This window comes from Pocillopora verrucosa, chromosome 5 (assembly GCF_036669915.1).
Source record: "Pocillopora verrucosa isolate sample1 chromosome 5, ASM3666991v2, whole genome shotgun sequence".
NCBI classification, from domain to species: domain Eukaryota; kingdom Metazoa; phylum Cnidaria; class Anthozoa; order Scleractinia; family Pocilloporidae; genus Pocillopora; species Pocillopora verrucosa.
The window spans coordinates 18,615,447-18,629,542 of NC_089316.1; positions in this window are offsets into that span (position 1 = coordinate 18,615,447).

Below are 14,096 nucleotides of genomic sequence, written 5' to 3' on the forward strand. Positions count from 1 at the left end.
TGTGCTACATGCTATCTCACCGATTTCAATAAAACTTTGCCAGTTTAAAGGGTCTACCCCAAAACTCAAAAGACAAAGTGGTTTCTGTTTTAATTTTTTCCGGGAGGATATAGAGTATATGAAGCTTTCACTGCGATGGTATTTAACCAATTACTCTGAGAATCTGCACACTGTATTATTACATCCTTAGTTAATGTGTGACGTAAGTATCAGTCAATTTAATTTACGTCTTGTCAATCAACAGAGGCAAATAAACGACTGCGTTTTTAGACGTTTCGATTCATCCAAATATTTGACAACTTTGAGGTCAACTATCCCCCCTTGCCAGAAAGCTGTAACACTAATCTTAATTTCCTTTTATAATCTCTGAAAACCATCAAAAAAATATTGGGAACTACCGCATTTTTCTCTTGGATGCCTTTTAAAATCTGCGACTGTGACAAGTATTTGACAACTACACCTGTCACGCAATTCTGGCTCTAGCCGGTCACTGGACTAAATGAACCTACATTTTTTAGCTCTTCATACAAGAGAATTGATCAAAGAAAGCTAAAAAATGTAAAAAACTTTAGAGATTTTTCGTAGGGATGGAAAATTTCACATTTAGAGAGATGCATGTAAGCGAAAAATCGATGGGAAAATCGTAGCTTTTTTTTCATATGTATATATTTTCTTTTTATTACTTTGGAGACAAAACATTCATAAGTCTGTAATTTGATTAATTATTACCATTATTGCACAGTTCACAATAAGGAAACTGTAACAGGAAAGGAGATTTTAAAGTCACATGTCGCGTGCTTGTTGACGTCCAAGCTCATGTGTGTAACAACTTGATTATTTTAGACCGCGGATGACGGGAAAATCGGCCCCCTCATTTGAAAGGAAATATCAGTAGCCCCATAAAATTCATTAACTACGCCATGTGTCCAGAAAATAAGACTGGAAAATATTTTTTCCACTTTCCATCATCAAAAAATTCCACGCAGAAATAGTATTTGTAACGTGACTGCGTGACCTTTCATGAGAAGTAAAAGTTGCTTGTCTTTTTTTACTATAAAGCACTTCTAGAAAGTTCCTAATCCTTCTGTTATTTCATTTGCCTGTTTTCTACTGCAAATATCGTCTGCATTTGCTATTATTTTCACTGATTGTCCTGGCCTTTCCTGCGTGCACGTGCGAGCCAGTTGGTATACAGCACCCTTTCTAGTTTTTTTTCGCGTGGTGTCGGGCCAAGGTGTGTAAGTCTGACTCGAAAGATATCTGCGCACTGCGACACAGGTTCCTATGTTTTCTCCTTTTTCTTTATTTTTATTTTTATTCTCTTTCCTGCATATGTATGTTATTTTAATTCCCTCAGCGCGTTCCCTCAGATTTGGAAGTAGGCTATGAAAAGTAAATATTGACCAGAATGACCAGAACTGAAACCTTTTCTATTACTATTTATTTCAAAGAACCCCTGTTATTTATTACTTTCTTGAGAGAATGTGTTTTTATTTGCTATTTATTTCCATTAGAACATGAAACTGGGTCCGATAAGTTTTTTTGTTTCGTGACTCCAAAAAGCTGTGTTTGCGATAACATCAACTGAGAAATCAAAAGCAATTCCGCCCGAGAAATTCGCAATTTCTACTGGCTCATTCTTAATAAAAATTACAAGTCATGCAATTAAACTCCGGCAACACTCGATCGAGAGAGATGTAGATTTACATGTAGTAATCAGCCTTCGGGTCACGCAACAGATGTTAGTTTTGCGGAGTTCTGCATGGAAATGTTCAATGGCGGTTAGTGACAACGACAACACTGTTTCAATTTTATTTTCGAGGTAGTAGCACAGTTCTTAGTTTAATAGAGCTATTGATATTTGCTCTCAAGCGAGAGTGCAGACTTTCTCGTCTTTAGAAGCCGAAGTTGTAACACGCTGGAACTAGAAACAAATGTCAACCGACACGCAGCGTGTGACTTTAAAATCCCCAGCGTGTGACTTTAAAAGCGCATAGTTTGTCATAGTATAATCGAAGCGTTATTGATTTCCGTGATTTATCCTGTTGCTTCATGTTGCAATAATTTTTTCATTCTGTCATAAATAGTTATTGGGCTCCCGCCCCACTTTACCCCCGACTCTTTCGGCCATGCTCCCTTTAAAGGTCTTGAATTAACAACAAGAGAGAAGAGATTTCTATTTCTTTTTCTCTTGTCTAAATAACCGGGATTTATATTATCCACACGCGAAAGAGCTCATTTCATCTTCTGACAATTTTTCATTAACAGTCTACTTTGCAACAAAGCCTTGTTTCGTTATTTATTAATATTTTTCTTTAGACATGTCACCTGACCTAATAAGTGAGTAGTGTCTTGTGAAATTATCAAACTAATTTTCTCCAAATTCAATGTCTTCCGTCTAAGTCTCAAACGACAAAATCTTTTTCACTCTTGTTTTATACCCACATCCACTTTATTTCAACACAATATTTGTTAAAGCTGGTGCTTATGTGGTCTTGCACCTAGGTAATACGTTTACAATAACTTATAAGTTACTGAAATACTTAATACTAAGCGCTAAATACCGAGGTCATTAAAAATATAAAAAATCGTCATTACTTAAATCACAAAGAATCAAACGCCGAAGTGTGTCAGCATTTTCCCATATTCTAATTCATTTTCCTTAAATTGAGCTGCCAAGCTGAAGCACCAAAAAAATAAATGAAAGTATTTGCGGCAAAAAAAGAAAAAAAAAGCGCTAATATCATTTTTTATGCTTCATTGTTCTAGCAACATTCGGACCAAATTACTCGGATTCCGTCAATCAGTCTATATTTAAAAAGTAAAGAGCTTTTTGTGTGTTAATATATTCTTATCTTAACACGAGGCAAACCTTTGACGCATTTGAGGGTTGGTATCACTTCTTAAAGAATGTAAACACAGAAAAATTCATTTCCCTCGTTTATTTTCCGTAACGAACTTATCCAAGATTTGGAATGAAGCGCGAGTGTACGAACTTCCTTCTCCTGGCATGGAAGATTTATTACCCTCGATCCAGTGGCTACCCAACCTTCCGCCCCGCCCCTTCCTTCCACCCTAATGCTCGGAGGCAAGTTAGGCTGAGAACTAATGGACTGGGTGGATACATCATAAAGTTTGTCTGATTGATGACTAAAAAGCCTAGCCTTAGCTATTGATATTTTTTAAAACAATAATACACTTTGTGACTGGTGAATATGTCTGATCATTGCAATGTTATAACTGTTACAATTATCCCCGTAATTTCCCCTCATCGTCTCTTTACATAGCCTGCATGATTAAAATTAGAAAGAATAGTCTTCAATTTTCACTTACAGCCATACTAGATTGGTATTGTTCATAAACATGTCTTTTGGCAAATTCTCCAACTGGTTGTTGCCCAAGTATCTGTCAATGAATGACGAAAGTTAGTACGTGTAACAAGTGTTTAGCCGTATTGCTGATATAAACGTTTTATTATTACCATCAACATCTTTAAGTGGCTAGAAATGTTTTTGATAAGAACCCAGGTTGCTGATACTGCAACGTATTTATATTTTCAGGTAAATCTGTCAACTCCATTATTTAGTCATCATGCGTAGTTGTATTTTAAGACATCCATAGATGACTTGGCCATTCGTCAATCTATTATTTTCAGCAGAAAGGATTTCAATGTCGTCATGGGAAACAACATGATGTTTGAGTTTCTTGAGCGGGTTCTTCCTTACAATATGAAATAAAGGAAGAACGCGTTTGAATTAGCTTAGACATTTTTCGTATTTTTTGGAAGTTTTGAAATTTTTCGAATCGATCTCGCGAACGAGTTTCCGTGAACCAAGCAATTTGTTAAAATTTCCATTTTCAAGTGTTCGGCAAGATAACGAGCTATTTCGTGGAACAAAACCATATTGAGGAATTTTTTTTTTATTGGAGGCATTGAAAACAACTGAACACTATAAAATTCCTCTCTTCTCCCTCCCTCTCCTCTCATCACCCATTGTTGTAATACATAAGGCTTTACGATACAAACTGACATGTAGTGTAGACCACATCATAAGCCAAGCGATATTGATTTGTTGTATGGTGGGGGTAGGGTAGGTAAAGATACTAAAAGAAGTTCCAAAGTAAAAAACACTGAACTAATGATACAGAATGTCTGGAATAGACAGATCTTGGCAGGGTAGTATGAGGAAAATTCCCTGTGTTATACCTGTTTGACGCGCTGCCTAGTCTAGGTTTCCATACGAGAAACTTAAGTCTTTGAACGTGCACAGAGGTGGATTTTCATGATTTTTTTTTTCTCCTTCCAAATTGAAGTATTATTCAGTAGAAAGTCGTCGTTTACAAGCTTTTTTTCGTGTTCTCTAAACATCCCAAGTGGTTTGTATACGACGGTAAATCGATAAAAAGGTATGGTTTATTGTTTAGCTTTTCGCCTCCCGGAGCAAAGAGAGACGCGAGATTTGCGCTTGTAATCGTTGCAGGGTAATACTAGTTAAAGTCATCTCTTTGTGCTGTCTTATGTCAATGATTTTCTATATACTACGAGTACGTTTCGGTAGTCGGGTAAGGTTAAAACCAAGGGGAAAACAAGTTCCAGTGGCTCCGCAATCATTGAAGGCAAATGTAGACAAACCTCAGTTGAAGTATAAAGCTGTTTTGACACGAAAATGTCGCACGGGAGTCGACGTTTAACGGAAACATGGCCAAAAGGCTTGGAAAAAGGACATAATGGCAACAACCCTAATTTAAGCGCTCGAAAATAATGGATATCAGCAGGGAGAAAAGCCCTGTCCCATTACCTGGTTTTGTTCCCTATCACAAATCATTATCAGGATTTTTATTTCATGATCGCCAACAAATTTCTGGGTGCCGTTAGTTTAAATGCACCTTATCGAGTATGACCGCAATTAAGTTTTGTGATCTGTTTTAAATATATTCCAGTATAGAATATCAGTTTTGGAGAAATGAGGTTTTTTCCCAGGTTTTATGTTGCCCGTATCACGCCTACATCCACTTTATTAGAAATATAACCAGTAGCGGTTAAATTGAATTACGGTTGTAGGGACCCGGATATCTGTATAAAAACTTTACAATTCCGCAGGAGCTCGCCCTACATTGAGGTGTTTACCAGAAGTATTTTGTTAGTCCATTAAGCTCGAGGTAAGATGATTCGGAGACGCTCGAAAGTTTCATTCGTGGCGGAGAAGGTGAGTTCTTTACCCTGTTTTAAACAGGAGCATGTTCCGCAACGTTTTGTTTCGCAAACTTTAACCTCCGGATTAGTGTCCTTTTGCTTGGAGAAATAGTTTGTTAGCATCTGTTAGCAAAGTTTTAAAAGTATTTTCAAAACCATTGTCACCTATCGAAGAGCCAAAAACAAAAAAAAGCGTTTTGAAAGTGAGCCATAGGTTCTTTCCTGTTTCGAAATGAACTACAAATTCTTGGAGAGGCATAAAAGCGAGAAAATCCTGTGAAAACAGCCAAGAAAATGGCAAGCAAAAGTTCAACCAAACAAGACAAAGAAGCGACAACAGAGGAAGTGCCAGGGTCGATAGTCATATATACGGAAGAAAAAATAAATATCTTTCAACGCGATGTTAAACTTTCAGTGCTTTTACTTGAGCCTCATTTCTTTCAGTTTTGCCACCAAAAAGGTAAAACGTGTAAATTATTTTCCTTCTCGAGCAAATGATTTGGAAAATTTGAACAAAGATAATTAAGATAGACGGCTTGTAAACTCAGTGAAATACATCTATTATCCTTGATATAGTATGAAGCTTGTTTAAAAGGTTGAAAACAAATGTAAAAACAAGCACAAGGTACAAATAAAGTCGTCGAAGATTCAACCGTGTATGACTGACCATGCTTCCTATTCGCTAACGCAATGACAGTTCGAATAGTTGACTTTGAAATGGCTTTCTGGGGCACGCGCCCAGGATAAAAACAAACAAGATTATAACTGTTTTCTTTTTTTCTTATTTTCATTCATTACCTTTCGAGGGAATTCCGCGTTAAATTACGCTTGAAAACCGATATCGCACGAATCGCGGAGCAAGTGCATTTTCCTTCGTATTTATTTACCTAAATTTTCCTACAAAAAAACGCAGGAAATGGCACTTCCGACACCCAAGATGTAAACATTTTCTGCCCTCAGACCCCTTAGTTTAGATCGTCTTCAGCGCTCGAAATTGTCTTCTCGTGGGTTCACCTTAAAAATCTCACGATTCAACTTCTCGAAGAAATCGGAATAATTTTACAATGTGACAACTAGGCGAACAATAACGTGCAATAATACCCACCAGCACTACGCTTAAAAATACAAACTTATCAACAATTCATCAGCGGTGTGACGGTACCGGCGTAATTAGTAATTTCGTTTGTTGCTTCTTAAGTGCATTGCAGGAGGCCACAAGGTTTGTCGGATGTAATGTATTAGTACGACCCTTAGAAAGCACTGACAACGAGACTTTTAAATATCATAGTTTCCCCGCGGTGGATATTTAATTAGATAAACTAAAAGCAGGGAATTAGACAGGAGTACCGAACGTTACGTTTGGCTTTCGTATTTGATTTCTCAATGGCAAAATACGTTTTGCCGCAGCTTGCAAGTTAAACCCGGGTTTTACATGCTTTTACATTTAGTTTTCGCGTCTTTGTGACTTTTGTTACCTTCGTTACTCAAAATTTATGGCAATTCCGTTTGCTGTCCGCGATTTCAACCTTCACTTGATAGTTTTTGGCAAGTTTAAGCACTTTAAACACATTCTGTAAAATTTACAGAAACTTTCGAGATTTTTCGTAGGAATGGAAAATTTCACATTTAGAGAGATGCATTTAAGCGAAAAATCGATGGGAAAATCGTAGCTTTTTTTTCCTTATGTCGTTTATTACTTTGGAGATTTGCTAAAATCAGCAACTAAGGCTCTTGTACAGAACAAAAAAGTTCCAAGTTCATGTGTGTAACAGCTTCGTTTTTTTATTTAGACCGCGGATGACTGATACCTGCGTTAAACATGACCGAGTGCTAGACAAGAGATTTATAATTCGGGATCACTTAATTTTAAATTCAGTTTTACAGCAAGATTGCTCCGCTTTTAGCTATTTTAGAGTCAAAGACCTTTAGACACTCTCGAATAGAGCTGTCCAAACTACCCGCCAAGAAAGGAAAAACTTGGTATGTTCTTGCCTCAAGAAAATTGTACCGACAAACTAAATGCATTTTCCTTTAGACATTTCTGAGAATCTTCACTCTAAGTTTAAAAAAAAAACCTTTCGAATGCAAGATCTGTGGCAATTCTTTTTGCTGTCCGCGATTTAAACTTTCACTTGATAATTTTGCCAAGTTTAAGTTTTCTAAACACTTTTGTAAATTTGAACGACAACTCCACGGCCATTTTAATACAAGCTGACACAACTTAAATAAATTTTGTGAAAGGAAAAGAGTGTAGCACGAGTAAACAAAATAAGTTAAAAAAAGAAACAATTTCTTTGGTCCAATGTTTTACACTCCTCTCATTCACTGAATATTCCTGCCACCCCTCACAAATTTTAAAATATTTTCCCCCAAAAGGTTTGGAAAAAAGGACACCTTGGAAGCAACCATAATTTAAGCGCTCGAAAATAATGGATATCAGCAGTGAGAAAAACTTTTTCTCTTTGCCTGGTTTTGTTTCCCCTCACAAATTATTATCAGAATTGTTATTTTATCACCGCTAACAAATTTCTGGGTGCAGTTGGTTTAGTTCAAATAAAGCTGATCGAGCGCAACCATAATTTAGGAAGTTTCTTGATCTGTTTAGATATATTCCAGCATGGAATATCATTTTTCAAGAAATGAGGTTTCCTCACAGGTCTCATATTGCCCGTATTCCTATATCCACTTTATTAGAAATATAACCAGCAGTGGTTAAATTCAATTACGGTTATAGAGACCTGGATATCTCTATAAAAAAAACTTTTCAAATCCAATGGAGCTAGTGAGTCATCTACCACCGTGATATATTGAGGTGTTTACCGGTGGTATTTTGTTACTCCACTGAGCTTGAGGTAAGATGATTCAGAGACGCTCGAATGTTGGGTCTGGATTTAGGAAGAACTGTTCAGTTGGATAAGTACTCCCTCCTGGCCTCTCAATCATTTTTTTCAGATTAACATTTGTAAATTTAGGGTATACCGCAATATTTTTTCATAGACTCTTGAAGAGAAACTAAGAGTGCGTAACACATTTTTAAATTGTCATTTTCAGTTGTTGCACTTTGAGTGTTTTGACGCGCGCATTTAAAATTGGCTCTCACTTTTTGACTAGGCTACAGGAGTCACAAGGCTGATTGTTTTTTGTTCTTGTTTTTTTTTTCTTTTTCTTCTTCCCTTCGTGTAAAGGAGATCAGAGGAAAACACATATCTGAACACTGGACTGCATAGAATATTCCTAACTTGATAACTAGACTGTTTAAGAATGAGGGGGGAATCGAAGGTGAACGTTCACTACTACAATGATTCCTTCACTAATTTTCCTTACAAATTTTTCTTTGATAATCTATTTAGCGTACGAATTTTCCTAAAGCAATAGACGTTTCCAAGAACATTTTTCTAGTCCAGGTGTTAATGCAGCTTTATTAAGATATGATCCATACGAAAAAAAGCTCTTTGTAACGTTTTTTTCGTATATTGAATATGCGATATCACCCACGCATTCAAATGCCTGCTTTGAAGGTTGGATTCCATGCGTTCCTCTTATACCAATATTGAGAAACACTCCAAACTTACAGCCACATCAGCTGGGTATTGTTGCTGAAAATGCCTGATGGTAAATTCCTCAGCTGGTTGTTGTTCAACCACCGATCAAAAATAAGTCAATATATTTTCAATTGCTTGGTATACGACAACAAAGTTCAGAGAATAAGAGGCTAGAATAAAACTTATTACTTCTTTTAGCATGCTCTGATATAAGGGCCTAAAATATACATATATATATATATAAGATATCAAAAGAATTTTGAAAGGGGAAAATATTGAACTAATAATAGAGAATGTCTGGAATAGACAGACTTTGGCAGGAAAGAGTAGGGAAAATTTTCTGGTGTTACGACTGTTTGACACTCGGCACAATCTGAGTTTCCATAAGGGAAATTTAATTTTTGAACATGCGCAGAGGCGGCCTCTTCGAACTGTGCCACTGAGGTAAAAAACACACTCGTATTTTGTTTATAACCGTTTATCATCCAGTTTTAAGACCAGTTCCTATTTAACTTCCACCGATACGTTAAAGATACTTTCATGAGCGAGAAAATGTAGGTTTATTCTCAGGCTGATAAAACAGCATTCGTTATCATCAAATCGGATACCTATCGAATTTGGTTACACTACTGGTCATGAATGAAGTGACATAAACTGTGTACAAATTTGTAAGTGTCTCGCGAAGTGTAGCGGGCAAAATTCTTCAGCGCACAAAGCGATTCGGCTTAAATGACTTTAAAAGCTCCATTGATCAGTCTCAGAATCGCATAATTGAATAAAATATCGCATTCTGGTTGGTCAACGAAGCGAAGTATTTAGCGTGGAATTGCGAGTTGAAAACGGGCCAGGGTCGATTGTCATATATACAGAAGAAGAAATAAATACCTTTCATCGTTATTTTAAACCATTAAGTGCTTTGGCTTGGACACTTTATTTCTTTCAGTTTTGCCACCAAAGAGGTAAAAGGTGTAAATTGTTTTCCTTCTCGAGCAAATAATTTGGAAATTTGAAAAAATATTTTAAAGATAAACGGCTTGTAAACTCAGTGAAATACATCTATTATCCTTAATATAGTGTGAAGTTGTGTAAAAAGTTTGAAAATAAATGTAAAAACAAGGACAGGGAAAAATAAAGTCGTCGAAGATTCAAACGTGTACGACTGACAATGCTTCCTATTCGCTGACGCAATGAAAGTTCGAAAAGTTGACTTTGAAATGGCTTTCTGGCGCGCGCGCCCAGGATAAAAACAAGCAAGATTATAACTGTTTTCGTTTTTTCTTATTTTCATTCAATTTTGTGATTCAAGGAAAATTCATTACCTGACGGGGGAATTCCGCGTTAAATTGCACTTGAAAACCGATCGGTTTTTTCGATGTGGCAATAAAAATTCAGTCCATAAAATAACTCGTTTCTGCAAATGTCTTTTGCTTAAAAATAAGATAATTACACAACTGCAGGATACCGGTCTACAAATGTATGTAACACTGTCTGCAGCCAGCCGTAAACTTGTGCCTTACTGATAGCACTAGAGGTGAGGAAACTAGACCACGAACAAGTGCATTTTTATTCGTATTTATTAACCTAGATTTTCCTGCAGAAAACGCAGGAAACTGCATTTTCGAGGCCTTTCATGCAAACATTTTCTGCCTCCAGACCCCTTGGTTTAGACGGTCTTTAGCGCTCGAAATTATCTTCTCGTGCGTTCACCTTAAAAATCTCGCGCTTCAGCTTCTCGAAGAAATCAGAATAATTTTACAAAGTGATTACTCGGCGAACAATAACGTGCAATAATACCCACCAGCGCTACGCTTTAAAATACAGACTTATCAACAATTTATCGGCGGTGTGACGGTACGGGCGTAATTCATAATTTCGTTCGTCGCTACATACGTGCATTGCATGAAGCAACAAGGTTTGTCGAATGTAATGTATTAGTACGACCCTTAGAAAGCCAATATCACAATGACAACGAGACTTTTTAATCTTATAATTCCCCCGGGGTGGATATTTGATTAGAGAAACTAAAAGCAAGGAATTAGACAGGAATACCGAACGTTACGTTTGGCTTTTCGATTTCATTTCGAAATGGCGTGATACTTTTTGCCGCAGCTTTCAAGTTAAACCCAGGTTTTTGATGCTTCGTGTCAACCTAAAGACGGGTGTTGAAGAGACTAAATGAACACAATTGTTATTAATTTGGAACACGTTATCACCTACTAGTCTCTGTTGGTGATTGTCGTTTTGCTTAGTTTAGTTTTTGCGTCTTCTTGACTTTGTCACCTTTGTCACCTCCACCAATAAAGTATTGGTAGCAGTGTCAGAGTGCCCAATGCGCCATGTCATAACATAACTTAGATAAAACGCGCGCTCTGATTAATCAAAAATCTACTGTAATTTCCATGTAAAATCAAATAAATCTGAAATATCTTCCTGTCCTGCTATCAAATGGTGCTACTACTGGCGAATTCCTAAAGTTTAATTTGCTAAAAGCTCTTGGTTTAAAAGAAACGAGGAGAACACTTTGAACGCCAAAAACAACCACAAAAATTTAACTTTTCTAACAATATCAATGTCACCGATTGCTCTGTTTTAGGCATTTTAAAGTGAAAGACCTTCAGAAACTCTCCAATAAAGCTTCCCAAGCCACTCGCCAAGCTCAAGTAAAAAACTTTATACGTTCTTGCTCAAGAAAATTGCACCGGAAAACTAAATGCATTTTCCTTTAGATATTTCTGAGAATCTTATCTACTTGATATATGAAAAAAACCCTTCGAAAGTAGATGTGCACTCAAGATTTTTGGCAATTCCGTTTGCTATCCGCGATTTCAACTTTCACCTGATAGTTTTTGCCAAGTTTAGGCATTCCAAACACTTTTGTAAATTTTAACAACGACTCCATGGCAATTTTAATTCAAGCTGAGACGACTTAAGCAAATTTTGTTACAGGAAAATAGTGTACCGCGAGTAAACAAAATGGTTGGACGACGCTTGAATCAGTACACACGAAACACGGCCCGATGTTGCTGTCTTTCGATTTCTTCGCTTTCAGACGTGATGTGGTCTAGTAATGTTATTAAATAATTAAAAGTTAAATCCTCACAATGAAAATAAACTCCACCAGTTAAAATCCTACAACTGAGTTTATTTTTCAAAATAAAAACACTTCCGCAAGTAATTAAAGCTGCTTTCTATGCTTGCTAACTTTAAAAGCTTTCCGTACAGACTATCATGAAGAATTCTTCACTGACACGTTATTGTTTATAAATTTTTTTTCGCGTTCTCTCAACATCCAAAGTGGTTTAGAAACGACGGCAAAGCGATGCTTAGCTATCCTGGAGCAACGCACGCGAGATTTGCGCTTTTAGCCGTTGCAGGGTAATAGCCATTAAAATCATCTCTTTGTGCTATATTATCTCAATGGTTTCGTATATACTACGAGTACGTTTCGGTGGTAGGGCAAAGCTAAAACTAAGGGAAAAATTGAACATGTTTTAGCTCCGCAATCATTGAAAGTTGGGAAACCACGATCTTTTGGCACGTGGGGAAAATCGCCAATGCAAAATCGTCCACAACGGAGTTCAGAGAAAAGTTTTTGTTAAAGGTTTTTGTATGCGGCTACTTTCATATTCCATTTTATATTACCACCTAAACCTTTCTTTACATTCTTTACATTTGTAACCTCAAAATCTCTCGAAAAAGAAACAATTTCTTTGATTCAATGCTGTACACACTCCTCATCCACTAAATATTCCTGCCACCCCTAACAAATTTGAAAAATATTTTATTGTTTCCTATTACAAATCACTATCAGGATTTCTATTTTATGATTGCTAACAAATTTCTGGGTGCCGCTAGTTACCTCCACTTTGCTGAATAGCTGTAGGCTATGAAGAATTTCTAAAGAGGAAAGACTTAAACTAGAACAATTGGTACCCCTACGAATCTGTTTCAATGTGATTCTTGAATATGAAAGCGATCTTCGCAGTAATAAACACTACTTAAGTAGTAGTGAAAAGAAGGCCAGTACGGAATTTGAACCCATGACCTCTGCGATACCGGTGCATTGCTCTATCAGCTGAGCTAACAAGCCAAGTGGGAGCTGGTCACTGTGTTGGTTCCAAATAAACCCTGAACTTAAGAAGTGTTCATTACTGCCAAGATCGCTTTCATATTCACGTCTTTAACCGCAGTTCAAATATATGACTTCCATATATTCACAACCGATTTAATTTTCATTCCTTTTCTTCTATTTTCTTTCTTTCTTTTTCTTTTTTTGCGATTAAAACGCATACAAAACATCCCGCGCAGTATCACTGAATTTCTTAGTGCGTGCATTCTGAGTCAGAGAAACCGAACGCTAGAAATGAGATTTATAAATGTCTTCGAGAGAGCGCAGGAGCTTCTATTCAACATGTAATCGTTCGGAATGTATGGGCTTTCTCAGTTTCCTTAAATTTTCGGTTAATTTCCAAATGCAAGTCATGTAGTTATTTGGGAACCGTGACCGGCAGTCGACCTCAATTTTGTGTCAACGTCCATGGCTCTGTATTCTGAGACCAGCGTTAAGGATCACCGAACGCTAGACATTATAAATCACTTTGGGATCACTTTGCGGTTCCTCGTCGACATATGATAATTTGGATTGTGTAGGCTCTCTCAATTTGTTGAATTTTTAGAGAAATTTCAAACTTCCGTTCATTCAGTAGTTTGAGAACTTTGATCGACTGTCGATTAGGTAACAAAAGTGTACGAATATATTTACGTCAAACAAAACTAACTTTACAGTTATGGACAGAATATGGTTTCATTCTAAGCTTAAGTCACAAAATCCTCGAACCTCCTTTTTGTAAGATATTTGCCTCCCTTTTGTACCGGCTTCATATGTTTTTTTAAGGAAGCTTTCAAGATCGTGTGCTCGTAAGTTTGTTTTATCAATCCAATATTATCGCTTCAATAGTCCCCCATTTGTATATTATCGCGGTGAATGGAGAGCTGATTTGTTCCTGAATATGAAAATTTCGGCGAGAGAAGAAAGAATTTCGTTTATAAAATGTCGTCTGCGGTACATACTTGAGCACCCATTTCGAATCCTTGTTTACCCATTTCTAACTACGTGACCACATTCCTAAAAAGGTTTATTTCTAGGGCTGGTCATTTTATGAAGAAAAATTATCATTTAGGGAGACGAGAAGTAGCACATGGAGTAGAGGTCAAAATAAGGGAGAGGTGGATCTAAGGATACTGTGCATCAGCATTAGAGGAAAGAGGACATATCGGTCACTTAGGGATTAAATTTTATTTGTCTGTTCAGCAGATTTGGATTTAAAGCGTCTTTTAAATAAATAAAGAAGAGAGTAAAC